This window comes from Dermochelys coriacea, chromosome 8 (assembly GCF_009764565.3).
Source record: "Dermochelys coriacea isolate rDerCor1 chromosome 8, rDerCor1.pri.v4, whole genome shotgun sequence".
Taxonomy (NCBI): domain Eukaryota; kingdom Metazoa; phylum Chordata; order Testudines; family Dermochelyidae; genus Dermochelys; species Dermochelys coriacea.
The window spans coordinates 101,974,934-101,988,040 of NC_050075.1; the positions used below are offsets into that span (position 1 = coordinate 101,974,934).

A 13,107-nucleotide genomic window follows, 5' to 3' on the forward strand; every position below is an offset into this window, starting at 1 on the left:
TATAGGGTGGTGTTTATGTGACCATCGCTTATTAGCACCGTAGTGTCCAGGAAGTGGATCTCTTGTGTGGACTGGTCCAGGCTGAGGTTGATGGTGGGATGGAAACTGTTGAAATCATGGTGGAATTCCTCAAGAGCTTCTTTTCCATGGGTCCAGATGATGAAGATGTCATCAATGTAGCGCAAGTAGAGTAGGGGCATTAGGGGACGAGAGCTGAGGAAGCGTTGTTCTAAGTCAGCCATAAAAATGTTGGCATACTGTGGGGCCATGCGGGTACCCATCACAGTGCCGCTGATTTGAAGGTATACATTGTCACCAAATGTGAAATAGTTATGGGTCAGGACAAAGTCACAAAGTTCTGCCACCAGGTTAGCCGTGACAGTATCGGGGATACTGTTCCTGACGGCTTGTAGTCCATCTTTGTGTGGAATGTTGGTGTAGAGGCTTCTACATCCATAGTGGCTAGGATGGTGTTTTTAGGAAGATCACCAATGGACTGTAGTTTCCTCAGGAAATCGGTGGTGTCTCGAAGATAGCTGGGAGTGCTGGTAACGAAGGGCCTGAGGAGGGAGTCTACATAGCCAGACAATACTGCTGTCAGGGTGCCAATGCCTGAGATGATGGGGCGTCCAGGATTTCCAGGTTTATGGATCTTGGGTAGCAGATAGAATACCCCAGGTTGGGGCTGTCACTCTCCTTACAGTGTGTATGATAAACCCATTGTTTCATGTTCTCTGTGTGTGTGTATATAAATCTCTCCTCTGTTTTTTCCACCAAATGCATCCGATGAAGTGAGCTGTAGCTCACGAAAGCTTATGCTCTAATAAATTTGTTAGTCTCTAAGGTGCCACAAGTACTCCTTTTCTTTTTGAGAATACAGACTAACACGGCTGCTACTCTGAAACCTCATCCACTTTGTCTCTCTAACCTTTCTATCGTTTTTTAAGCTATCCTGTAGAATTTAATAGAGAATTATAGCTATACCAAAGCATTCTATTGAATGATTCAAAACCCTTTGTAGAAAGATTATCATTTTTATATTCAATTCATTAGATCTTTAGAGTAATATCTATACAACCCTATTGATTTTCTGTAAAAGCTTATTGATTTCATCCTTATTAAATTCCCAAAGGCTTTTCTATAAGGAAGGCCAGGCACATTGTGCTTTTCAGCATGGGCCATACCCAGAATCAGATCCCAATCCTGTCGGATTGGGTCCGAGCTGAAGGAGAGACAAAAATATTTTAGAAAACTGGCTGAAATGTTCAGAGTGCAAGAACAGTTTTCCCTGACTGTCAGGAGCTTTCCTCAGCCTTGTACTCTGCTGAGGTCAGGCTCAGGTTTATCGTTGTGTTTGCTTTAGTAACGTGTTCACATCACTTTAGTTATCTTCTTCGCAGAAAATGGAGCCAGAGTTGTGAGCTCTGGAAACAGTTTCTGCCCCCTGCTTTTGGCAAGCAAGACCTTGTACATTCCAAAATGGCTTGGAGGATTTGCAATGGGATATGAAACACTTCACTCATAGGTTACCTGTCTGAATCCAGCTGTCGTGACTGAAGCGTAGTTCCTAGTCAGTAGTGTATGTGAAATGAGTTGGTGATCTGAGTCACATAGTAAGAGACTGCCTACTTTACCAAAGCCACAATCCCAGCCATTGACACCCCTGGGAGAGAGGTTGCATCCTCTTCCAGACTGTGAACACTGCCCAACCTGTTGATGGCGCTCAGTAAATACTAACGTGAATCATGGTGGTTGCATTTCTTACCGTGCTATCTCAGCAGCCTATAAAGAGTGGTGAAAAGCATCTGTTTCCATCAAAAGGACAAAACCTTTCCTTTCCTCCATGTTACAACCGTCTTTTGTAAAAGGGATAAACACTGATTCCCCATGTCTCCGCTGAGGCTCAGGACTGAATGGGTCACAGACAGTGAGCTGCTCTCACATCCCTGGAAAAGGCAGGGCAGTGTGACGCTACTGCTCGCACTGTACTTTCCCCATGGGTTTCATTTCCTGGTGATATCATTCCAGCTCCCGTCACAAGTAAAGCTGATTGAATGTTTTCCAACAAAACATGTTTCATCCGAAAATGCTGCTTTGTTTCAATCAAACCTTTCCATAGAAACGTCAGTTTCAACTAACTTTTGTTTGGGAATAAATATTAAAAAAATCTGAGCAGGGTGAAACGTTCTGTTTTGACACTTTCAGAACAGAAGATATCAATTTCCCATTTGGAAATGATTTTTCATTTCAACATTTATTTTATTTCATATTGTAAACATGGAAAAAAAGGGAAAAAGGCAAAAAAGAAGCTTTTTTCATCTAACCCAAAATGATTTTTTTTATTTTGTTTTGTGGGGAATTTCTATAGTCTTTGTTTTCATTACAGTGTGGAACAAATTTTGAAATCACAAAATTTCTCACAAAATGGAAATGCCAGTTCCCACACAAGCAAAAAATCACAAGCAAAGTCCCTGTTTGCATTTTAAATGTATTCTTTGCAGATTCATCTAGCATCAGAAAGAGGAGTAAGCTGAGATCCCAAAGAAACAGGACTAAGATAATAAGATCATGAATGGTACTTATGTAAAAGGTCGACATCTTCCTATATTGTCTTCCTTTTCCCTTTAGAATCAAACCCCAATGCCCAATCAATATTTAACGTATTTAATGTATTTACAGTAAAATGTAGTGGTCATTCTTTGACAAAATAAAAGGAAGTATTTATTCACACAACACACAGTCAACCTGTGGAACTCCTTGCCAGAGGATGTTGTGAAGGCCAAGACCATAACAGGATTCAAAAATGAACTAGATAAATTCATGGAGACTAGGTCCATCAATGGCTATTAGCTATGATGGGCAGGAATGGTGTCTCTAGCTTCTGTTTGCCAGAAGCTGGGAATGAGTGACAGGGGATGGATCACTTGATTACCTGTTCGGTTCATTCTCTTTGGGTACTTGGCACTGGCCACTGTCGGAAGGCAGGATACTGGGCTAGACGGACCTTTGGTCTGACCCAGTAGGGCCATTCTTATGTGCTTGCTCTCAGTGGGAAAATTCCACTGTGTGATATACGTGCATGAAACTGGGATACCTTTGTTTTCTGCACCCTCTTGCTGTGCTGCTGTGATTCATTCTGGGAGTCCTTGACCATGGTGCATAATGGGAAATGTAGTCCAGCTGTAATCCAAAAACCCATAGAGGGTTCCCATAGAGGAGAATGGGGGTATAACACAGCCAAATTATAATTCACCTGAGGAACTGTGATGGCATTTTTAATTGAATTGCAGGGAGGCTAAATGGCCAAAAATGAAAGCTTTTTAGTATTGCGTTTTCTTTTTTTGGTGAAAAATCATTTTTTTCCTCAGATATCAGACACTTTCTGCCAACAAATAGTTTTTCTCGAAAACCCATTTTCTATAGAAAAACAGTTAGCAAAACACAGAGGTGACAGCATGGGAGAAGAGACAAAGATGACCCAATGAGAGAAGGACACAGACACATAGTCAAGAGAACTAAGCGCAATGAAAGAGCTGTGAAGGAAAGACATGAGAGCAGAGATGTGCTGAAAGAATGAGTTTTCACTACCTCTAGGGACAGCAAGAAACAGTATCTTGGATGGAGTTTCTGTGAGTCTGTGCAGCTTTTTAGGGTTTGATTCTTTATGAACAGCACAGCACTGCAGCTCTAAATGAGATATGGGGGACCAAAAGCTGCTCGTAGTTACATGGACATCCGCTTGGAGTAACCTCATTGACTTTGGGCTTTAAGTCACTCTCCAATAATCTACAGGATGGCCCCGATCCAAAATGTATTTTGCAAGAACTGAACAATTGTAGTGGGAGAAGTGATTACATGTCAGGAAGGAATGGAGTGACAGGTGGGGCCCACATGGGGTTCAACGTGCTGCCCTTTTTGCCCTTTTATGTTTTATTTCTTAATTCCAATGACAGTGTCTGAAAGCAGCTGTGAGTCAGTGCTTTGCATGGTCGAGAAGAACCACATCAAATAGGATGGGGAAAAGATTTCTTCAGCTGCGTCTAAAATGGGGCTGCAAAAGCATTGCACGTTGTTTGCACAGAAGTGCTATAACGCGCACTTTGGTCTCAATTCCCCCCACCCAAGATAAGGAATCAGAAACCCCCACCCCACCCACCCATTCATATAATACTTTTAAGTGCAAAGTATTGTTGTGACTCTCGTTCCTCTCCCCCTACAATCAGATTTTCTGAAAAGGGCAGAAAAGGGTGCAATTTTGTGCTGCCTGTTTAAGGGGGCTATTGCAGCTTTACATTAAGTTTGCTCCCTCCTGATCTTGGCCTCTTCCACAGGCTGAGGCAGCCTCCAGCATACCTAAGATATCCTTGTAGGGGCCTCTCTAAATTGCAGCAGCCTCTCCAGGCTGCCCGGTATCTCCGCAGTGCTCCCTCCCACCCCCAGACCTGCCTCCATCAAGCCCTTTGTGCCATGTGTAGGGCCCTGCCAAATTTATGGTCCATTTTGGTCCATTTCACGGTCATAGGATTTTAAAAATCATCAGTTTCATGATTTCAACTATTTAAATCTGAAGTGTCACAGTGTTGTAATGGTAGGGCTCCTGACCCAAAGAGGATTTGTGAGGGGGTCACGAGGTTATTGTAGGCTGCTGGTGGCGGCGCTGCCTTCAGAGCTGGGCAGCTGGAGAGCAGCGGCTGCTGGCTGGGAGCCCAGCTCTGAAGGCAGAGCCACCACCAGCAGCAGCGCTGAAGTAAGGATGGCCTGGTATGGTGCAGCCTTCAGAACTGGGCACCCGGCTAGCAGCCACCACTCTCCGGCCGCCCAGCTCTGCAGCCAGCGCAGAAGTAAGGGTGGCAGTACCGTGACCCTCCCCAAAAATAACATTGGGACACCCTTGTAACTCCCTTTTGGGTCAGGACCTCCAATTTGAGAAACACTGGTCTCCCCCATGAAATCTGTGTAGTGTAGGGTAAAAGCATACAAAAGACCAGATTTCACTGGGGGAGACAAGACTTCATGGTCTGTGATGTGTTTTTCATGGCCGTGAATTTGGTAGGGCCCTAGCCACATTCTTATGGTTTGCTGGGGGGTGGGGTGCAGAAGGCAGCCTTCAGATTGTCTTCCACAGTGCATGTGCTGGGGAAGTCATCCCCTGGTGTGAACCTGGCCTTTTAGGGCCAATATATGCCACTCCAGCCCTGTTATCTACCATAAAGGAGCAAAAGAGAATTTAGGACTGAGGTTCATTAAACAGATTCATGGGGGAAGGATGCATGTGTGGATGCAGGCTCCATCTGGGAGAGAGGCAGGGCTAGGCCAGCAAGGGATGGTGAAGGTCAAGATTGGGTATATTAAGGAGATGTATCTGTCTGGGGGTGGATGAATGTGCCCATGGAGAAAAGGAAGACTGCAATGGCAGAGGTGCTGAAAATCAGCAGTAAGGTACTGTGGTAAAGAAACTCACACTGCATTTGCCCCTGTTAATCTTGTTGCTACTTGATGTCTTTCTTCTTAAATGTTTCTATTATGATCATGCCCAGTAGCCCCCAGTCAGGATCAATGCCCATCACAGAAGGTGACCGTTTGGAGGAGCATAGTGTGAGTTAATTCAGTGTTCATGACAATATTGTCACAGACACTATTATTGTCACAAACACTGAATTAACTCACCATATGAATGAAAACAGAAAAGAAAAGAAAAGAAAAGAAAAGAAAAGAAAAGAAAAGAAAAGAAAAGAAAACATTGTGATGAACATCGCTTACAATTATTTGGAGCGTGTTGAAATTTTTAGAATTTTCAATGTTTGGGGGGGGCAGGTCTTGCAAACACTTTTGAGAATTTATTTTTAATGTTTTTTCGCTATTTTTCCCAACATTTGACATTTTGAACAAAGAAATGATTGTTCAAAATTTTGAAAATGTATTACCAAAATGTTTCTGCCTTTTCCCATCCACTCTATTTGCGTTGGATTGGACTTAACACTTAACTGAATGTAAGAGGCAGCTGTATTAGAAAAAGGAATGTCTGCTCGGGGTAGTGCTGTCATGATACTTCTGCTTCAGGGAACAGGTTTTGAGGTGGTTCATACTTCCTGAATTTGAAACGCAGAATCCCAGAGCAAAAGGAGAGATGCAGCATTTCACATTGGAACCATATGGAATCACAAATATTGTAAGGTTTTGACATTAAACCATAAATCCATAAGAACCTAGGATATAGGACTTAGGACTGGAAGGGACATCTTGGGCCCTCAAGTCCAATTTCCTGCTACTGTAGCAATTCCATCATATAAACCCATTCGTAAACTTAACGAACTCCACCTTCAAACTAAGTAGGTTGTTTGCTGCTGCTACTCCTATTGGAAGGCTGTTCCAGAACCTCACTCTGATAGATAGAACCATTCTTCCAATTTCCATTCTTCCAGTTATGCTCCATAATGATGAAAAGATAGGAGAACAACATGTTAAGGAATGGAGTTTGCTGGCAGAAGAATGTGCATGAGGTCACTGAGGGAGAGTGGATTAACACAATGGAGAGGTTAAAAAATTTAGAGAGCAATATGTGTTGACGGCTTACTAAAATAGCATGGCATCTTTCTAATGCACTAATCACTCAGCCTTACAAATGTTAAGTTAGAGCTGTCTCAAAAAATATACAGTTTGGAAAAGCAGTAAAAAAGCCAGTAAATATTTGCTGCAACAGTGAATATACAGCACTTGATTTTGTATCTCAGCTGATTACTTAATTCTTGTGAAGTTTAACTACAATAAACACTCGGGATCGTGCCAAATGCATTGAAAATCAGTGTCAGAGAAAACGAGAAATAGAGACTGCTCGTTGCAAAGCAGCCTTAGGGCTAAATGGCAACATAACGTTATACATAACATCTGATTCATGGCATGGAGAATGTAAAAAATTGAGACCTCCCGACACAGTTTACACTGGCCTTTTTTATGACTAATTGTGCAGAAAATAGCTCTGCTTGTTGTGCGCATGGAAACAGTTCAGGTTTCTGCTGTGTGTCAGCTAATGGCCTAGCAAGCATTTCTTAGCGTGACTTCAAAGGGTCTGCCATGGAGGCCTTTTGTGCGAGAATTATCTCTTGCTCCTTTGTACCACTTTATCCCTCTAAGCCCCAGAACAACGAATCCTGAAGCAAACAGACAAAATAATTTGTAGTAGATCTTCAAATCCAGATAAAGCACATAAAATTTGCTTAGAAGCATTCTTCTTGCTCCTGTCACCAAAACAAGATAATATTTTTGCCTGTAAGAACCCGTGGGCTTATTTAACTTCTTAGGGCTGTGGCTTGATTCTGATGCTTAGAAACATGTTGATAGTATTTCATGTCTAAGATGGCAAGGTAGATTTTTAATATCTAGGACTACATGGTTCTCCCTCTCAGAGTTGTTTGAAAAACATCCCTTCGAGTCCCACCCAGAATATTTTGCCCAAAATGAAAACGAAAATAATTTTCATTGTCATTTTCAGTGGAAAAATTGGACTTCTGGCAAAAAATTAAGAACAAAGATTATTTTGTCTTTTACTTTAAAAACTGCCAACTCCTCTCTGCCCTGCCACATACACTCCCCCCTTTCCTCCCCCCACCCCCATCCCTGCACTGATTTTCAGTTTTCCAATGAAAAATCCCAATTTTTTTGTTAGGAAAGCAGATGCATGCCCTGAAAATTTCCATTTAGTCAAAACAGCAGTTTTCTATCAGAAAAACAAGATGAAATGGGAAGATTTTGACCAGCCCTAGGCACTGTGAAAACACATTCACTGAGAAATTCAGATCGTCCAACCCCAAAACATAGGCTCATACCACTTGAGCTAAAGGGGTGAAATCCTGGTCCCAATGAAGTCAATGACAAAACTCCTATTGACTTCATTTAGGAGTTACACAAAGAGATCCTTCTTACAAAGTAGTCAGTTTATTAAAGTAAACTGTGGCCAAACTTTGAGTTCACTGTATGTTTAGCATTGAAAATTACCCTCTAGCAGAAGTCATTGGTATCAAGTCTTCTTTAGGAAGCAGATGGACTGCCTTTATTCCCCATTCCTGTCCTGGATTTCGTCCTAATCTTCTACTGGTGAATCGAGTTCAGTAAAAAAGGGCAGAAGTTGACTCTAAATATGCTTCAATCTAGGACCTGTTAGAAATGTAGAGTGGCAGAGTTTTTTAAGAGATGGCTCAAATTTTAATTTTGTACAATACCTATTACAGTACCCATTTATCATTTGAACAGTCTTGCCCTGTATTGTCATGAGCACATACATACAGATATATTTATATGCTTGGGAGAATTTTCTTCTTCTTTTTTTTTTTGTAATTTTGACAGAATATGGGAGGGGGGTTGTATTTTTTATTTACTTAAAACTTCACAGTTGTGCAAAATTATGGACTTAAAGTATTTTTTGTATATTTATCTATTTTAAATTTTTACAGTTTCAGGAAATTATGGGAGTGTCAGATAATAATTATTTAGTACTTGTGGCACCTTAGAGACTAACAAATTTATTAGAGCATAAGCTTTCGTGAGCTACAGCTCACTTACTCCTTTTCTTTTTGCGAATACAGACTAACACGGCTGCTACTCTGAAACCAATAATTATTTAATGACAGTAGGCGTTGAGATTAAAAAATGTTAAAGCTTTATAACCATTAAAACACAAGTTGACAACATTGCATGTCAAAATATGCAAAGTAAATATCCTTATATCAAACTCTGATAAGCTCTTAGGCCACATTTTTCTTACTTTTCCTATCTGTAGATTTTGATTATTATAGAGGGAAATATTTCTGTCAGTCTGTGTGTATACTAACATTTATTGATAAAAATCAAATCCTTCCAAACCTAGAAATATAATACCCAGTGTTTTATTACCCTGGTTTATTTGCAACAATGAAACTTATTTTAACTTAAATTGTTAGTGGAAATTTTGCAGTATTCATCTTTGTGCCTGATATTGGAATTACCGCATAAACCTATGTGTAGCAGGTCTTTTATTTCTCCTTTTAGCTGCTTTTCTCTGCATATTTACTAGGCATTCCCAGGGCAGTAGATAGTCTGACCTTTTTAGCCTTAGCACTCATCAACTGTCACAATAAATCAGGATAATACTAAAGGGATTTTTCATCCAGGTTCAGGATAAATAGTGAGTAGCAGGTCAGAAGACCTGACATCTATCTATCTATCTATCTATCTATCTATCTATCTATCTATCTATCTATTTCCACATGCACAAAGTTTTCAACAATTATAACTTCCTAAAGTTTTTACCTTTTAGGAAAATATTTTCCAGGCTTCTTCTCTAACATAACGGGAATTAATTTGGAAAGTTTTAGCAAAAATGGTATTGCTATTTTTCAGTAGGTGAGAGAGAATGAAATATACCCAAGCCATTGTAAAAATAAAAATAATTTTACAAAATCTTTATTCTTTTTTTTAAAAACAGTTTTAGTGATAAAGTGGCAGGAAGTGCAAGGAATTAGTGCACAATGCACTGAAATGCCTTTGAGTGTGCTGGTGAAATTGGCATTCATTTGGCCAACTTATCCATTGAAAATCATATGCTGCTGTAAATAAATAACTAAGAGAACACTAAGGTGTTAACAAAGATGTGTCACCAAGGAAGGTCATAGTGTGTGTGCAATTTTCATAGATTTTAAGGCCAGGAGGAACCATTGTGATCATCTAGTCTGACCTCCTGCCTAATACAGGTCATAGAATTTCATCCAGTGCTTCCTGAATCAACCCTATGACTTCAGGTTGAACTAGAACATGTCTTCAGATCCTCTGACTTATTCATGGAGAGATAATAAATTTGGCACAGCAACTTTTATTCCAAAAAGGGCAGGGGGGAATAAATGAATATTGCGAAGAGGAGAAGTAAAGGGAGCAGCAAGGCAAAACTGGTCAACATTCAAGTATCATTGCAAATAAGACACAGCAAAGTGGGAAGGATGCATTCATGGGAGAAATTAGAGGGTTTCAGATTCTGCCATTTAGGCTAAATCAAATAGGCAAATATTTAAGGTCAGATTAAAGAGGACTTGTATACTAGGCTCCTCGCTATGTTGCTTATTACAGTGTTTCAATGATAAAAGATTCAGTTTAGTTATAAATTAGTGCATTGTCCAAAAACACACTGATGTCAATGTAAAGACTCCAATTGATTTCACTGGGCTTAGGGCTATGACCAAAGAGATGAGATGATTGGCCTACTGCTTGTCTGTATATGCTGGTATTATTGATTGAATCTCTCTAGACTTTGCTCATCTAGGCAGGTACTTTTTGAAAATACCCGGGTACCCCAAGACAGACAAACTTATGACCCTACACAGTCTGCATTAATAGGGTGTTTATAGTTAGATTCTTATGCTGTCTGGCCAGTTTCTCACTTCAAAACCAGCTCTGCTGTTTCCACAGTGATCTTTCAGGGAACGATGAGTTCCTTCAACAGATAGTCTGTTAGACCTTGGAGTAAGTGGGCACCAACTCTTGTCTAGTGCGAACTATCTGCTTTGAAAAATATTGATCTCAAGAACAATCTTTGGTTCTGACACTTAGCACGAACATCTTTTGTCCCCTGCAATTTCTGGGCAAATCTTAAGCACCCCTCCGATACCATTGGGATGTTTTCCTAATGAATAATTAAGGCAGAAGACTGGAGGGCTCAAAGCACAGTGATGGATTGCAGACCTTTTCACATTTACATCTCTGGTTTAACTCCTTCCAGACAAATAATGAATAAAATCCAAAATCTGTTGGGTGAAATGATTAATGGTCTCTGTCCACATCGTGGTGGACAGGTGTCTGCATGACAAAAAATTGTTAATTAATACAAGTTATCCCCAACACTGTAGTATTTCAGTCCACGACAAATGCCGGAAGGCAGAAAACAAGTGTGTCCAAATTTGGAATGCAGTGAGAACAAAACTGCCACCATCCCATACTTTCCTCAACCTAAATAACGTAAGTACTCAACAAAAGCCAACCAGATCCACAGGTGGCATCCTTGTTGACAGTCTTAACAGAGAAGCCAAAGGATCGGAAGGCCAAAATATCTCTCACCCCTAAAAGTATTTACAGTGTGTTGTTGGGAAGCTGGTAACGCTGCTGCCCTGGTCATGATGAGGATAGATGAGAATTTAGGGTTGTTATTATGCTACTTTTTGCCAGGACTAAATGAATTAAGAGCTTTGAAGAATTATAATTGGGTTTCTTTGGTATTATGATGTAAAGGTCAAAGGTTAATAAGATTCAGGACACTTGTTCCTACAAATACAATTGTTGGCAACTCGTATTCCATGTCAAGAAAAACTAGGATGTTGGAGCATGGACATGGAAACATCTTCGTTCCCGATTCCACTTTCAGCCCCCTGTTCAACCAGTTGCAGGATCGGGTCTTTGTTTGCTCTGGCATTGCTTTAAAAAATCCAGTTATGATCAAATCAAATCAATTGCTCACAAATGTCACATTGCTCTCCTTTCTGAGGGCGTGGAACATATTTTTGGGACTGCTCCTTTGGCTTTAGTTATAAGCAAGTTAGGGGGAAAATCAATTTTTTATGTTTCTGAAAAGGAGGCAGTGGAACCCTGGAACAAGTTAGGGCCTGCAAATGTGATTTGAATCGTTTAAAGAAATGTCTTTTGGCTAAAAACTGTTTATGATGCTTGCGGGTTGCACTAAAACCCCTATAACCACATCACCCTCACATCTGATACTAATTAGCATCCTTGTTGGCAGTTTAGGCAGGGAGACCGAGGCTTAAAAGAGCCTGGAGACTGAATTACCCTTGAATCCTTAGGGTGCGTCTACACGCAAGTGGTTGCCCACAGCAGTAAATCTCAGAGCCTGGGTTAGAATCATAGAAGATTAGGGTTGGAAGAGACCTCAGGAGGTCATCTAGTCCAACCCCCTGCTCAAAGCAGGACCAACCCCAACTAATTCATCCCAGCCAGGGCTTTGTCAAGCCGGACCTTAAAATCCTCTGAGGATGGAGATTCCACCACCTCCTAGGTAACCCACTCCAGTGCTTCACCATCCTCCTAGTGAAATAGTGTTTTCCTAATATCCAACCTAGACCTCCCCCACTGCAACTGGAGACCATTGCTTCTTATTCTGTCATTTGCCACCACGAGAACAGTCTAACTCCATCCTCTTTGGAACCCCCCCTCTAGGTAGTTGAAGGCTGCTATCAAATCCCCCCTCACACTTCTCTTCTACAGACTAAATAACCCCCCTTCCCTCCGTCTCTTTTACAGACTGGGGCTTGAATTATGGCACTAAAAATAGATTAGGCAGCAGCTCAGGCTCTGAAGCCCAGGGAGGGGGTGGGACTTCAAAAAGGGGCTGCGAACAAGGCCCAGCGGGTGGGCTGAAGAGAAGTCCTGAAGGGTAGAAGAATATTTTTGTTTGCTTGGAACTTTTCAGTTTGGACTCTTGGTACCCCAAAAGGGATTACATTTGTTGTGACTTGGCTGGAGAGCTAAACCACATCTCCCACACAGACCTGTATCTGGGAAGCTGAGAAGACCAACCTCAGAAAGGGAAACTAAGGCAGGGGTTGCCAGCCATAGTACACTCGGCCAATGGGGCAGTATGGGGTAAAGGCACCTTTATGACAAATCCCAAAGGCTCGAAACCCCACAGACCAATGAAAAGAATCCAAAATTCATTCTCATGAATCTCCTGATTTTAGCTGATCTCATGATTTTTTTAAATACTTGAGGTTAGCAACCAATGCTGAAATTCACCGATGTGCAGAGAACCAGCATAAGATTTATCCACTCTGAGTCCCACTTCAGCCAATTATCCTAGAGAAACAACTATGCCCTAAACAATCACACAAACCTAACCTATTCACACAAATGTTAGGAACACTAGGTAACAAGGGATATAAACATGGCCTGGCTGCACTGTGGTATTTAGCAGAGTATTTGTGTCATAGAATCATAGAAGATTAGGGTTGGAAGAAACCTCAGGAGGTCATCTAGTCCTGCATTCCACCCAGTCTTACTCCTGAATAGACGCCTAATCTGAATACAGTTAGGATGACTAATAATACTTCTCTCACCTTTTGCAGGAACAATTGTAAAACC

The 13,107-nt window shown here is 41.1% G+C and overlaps 1 protein-coding gene across 1 annotated transcript in view; it reads left to right on the forward strand.

Moving 5' to 3' along the window:
- Nucleotides 1-13,107, forward strand: part of TRABD2B (TraB domain containing 2B) — a 414,240-nt gene that overhangs the window by 343,969 nt on the left and 57,164 nt on the right. The window lies entirely within an intron of this gene.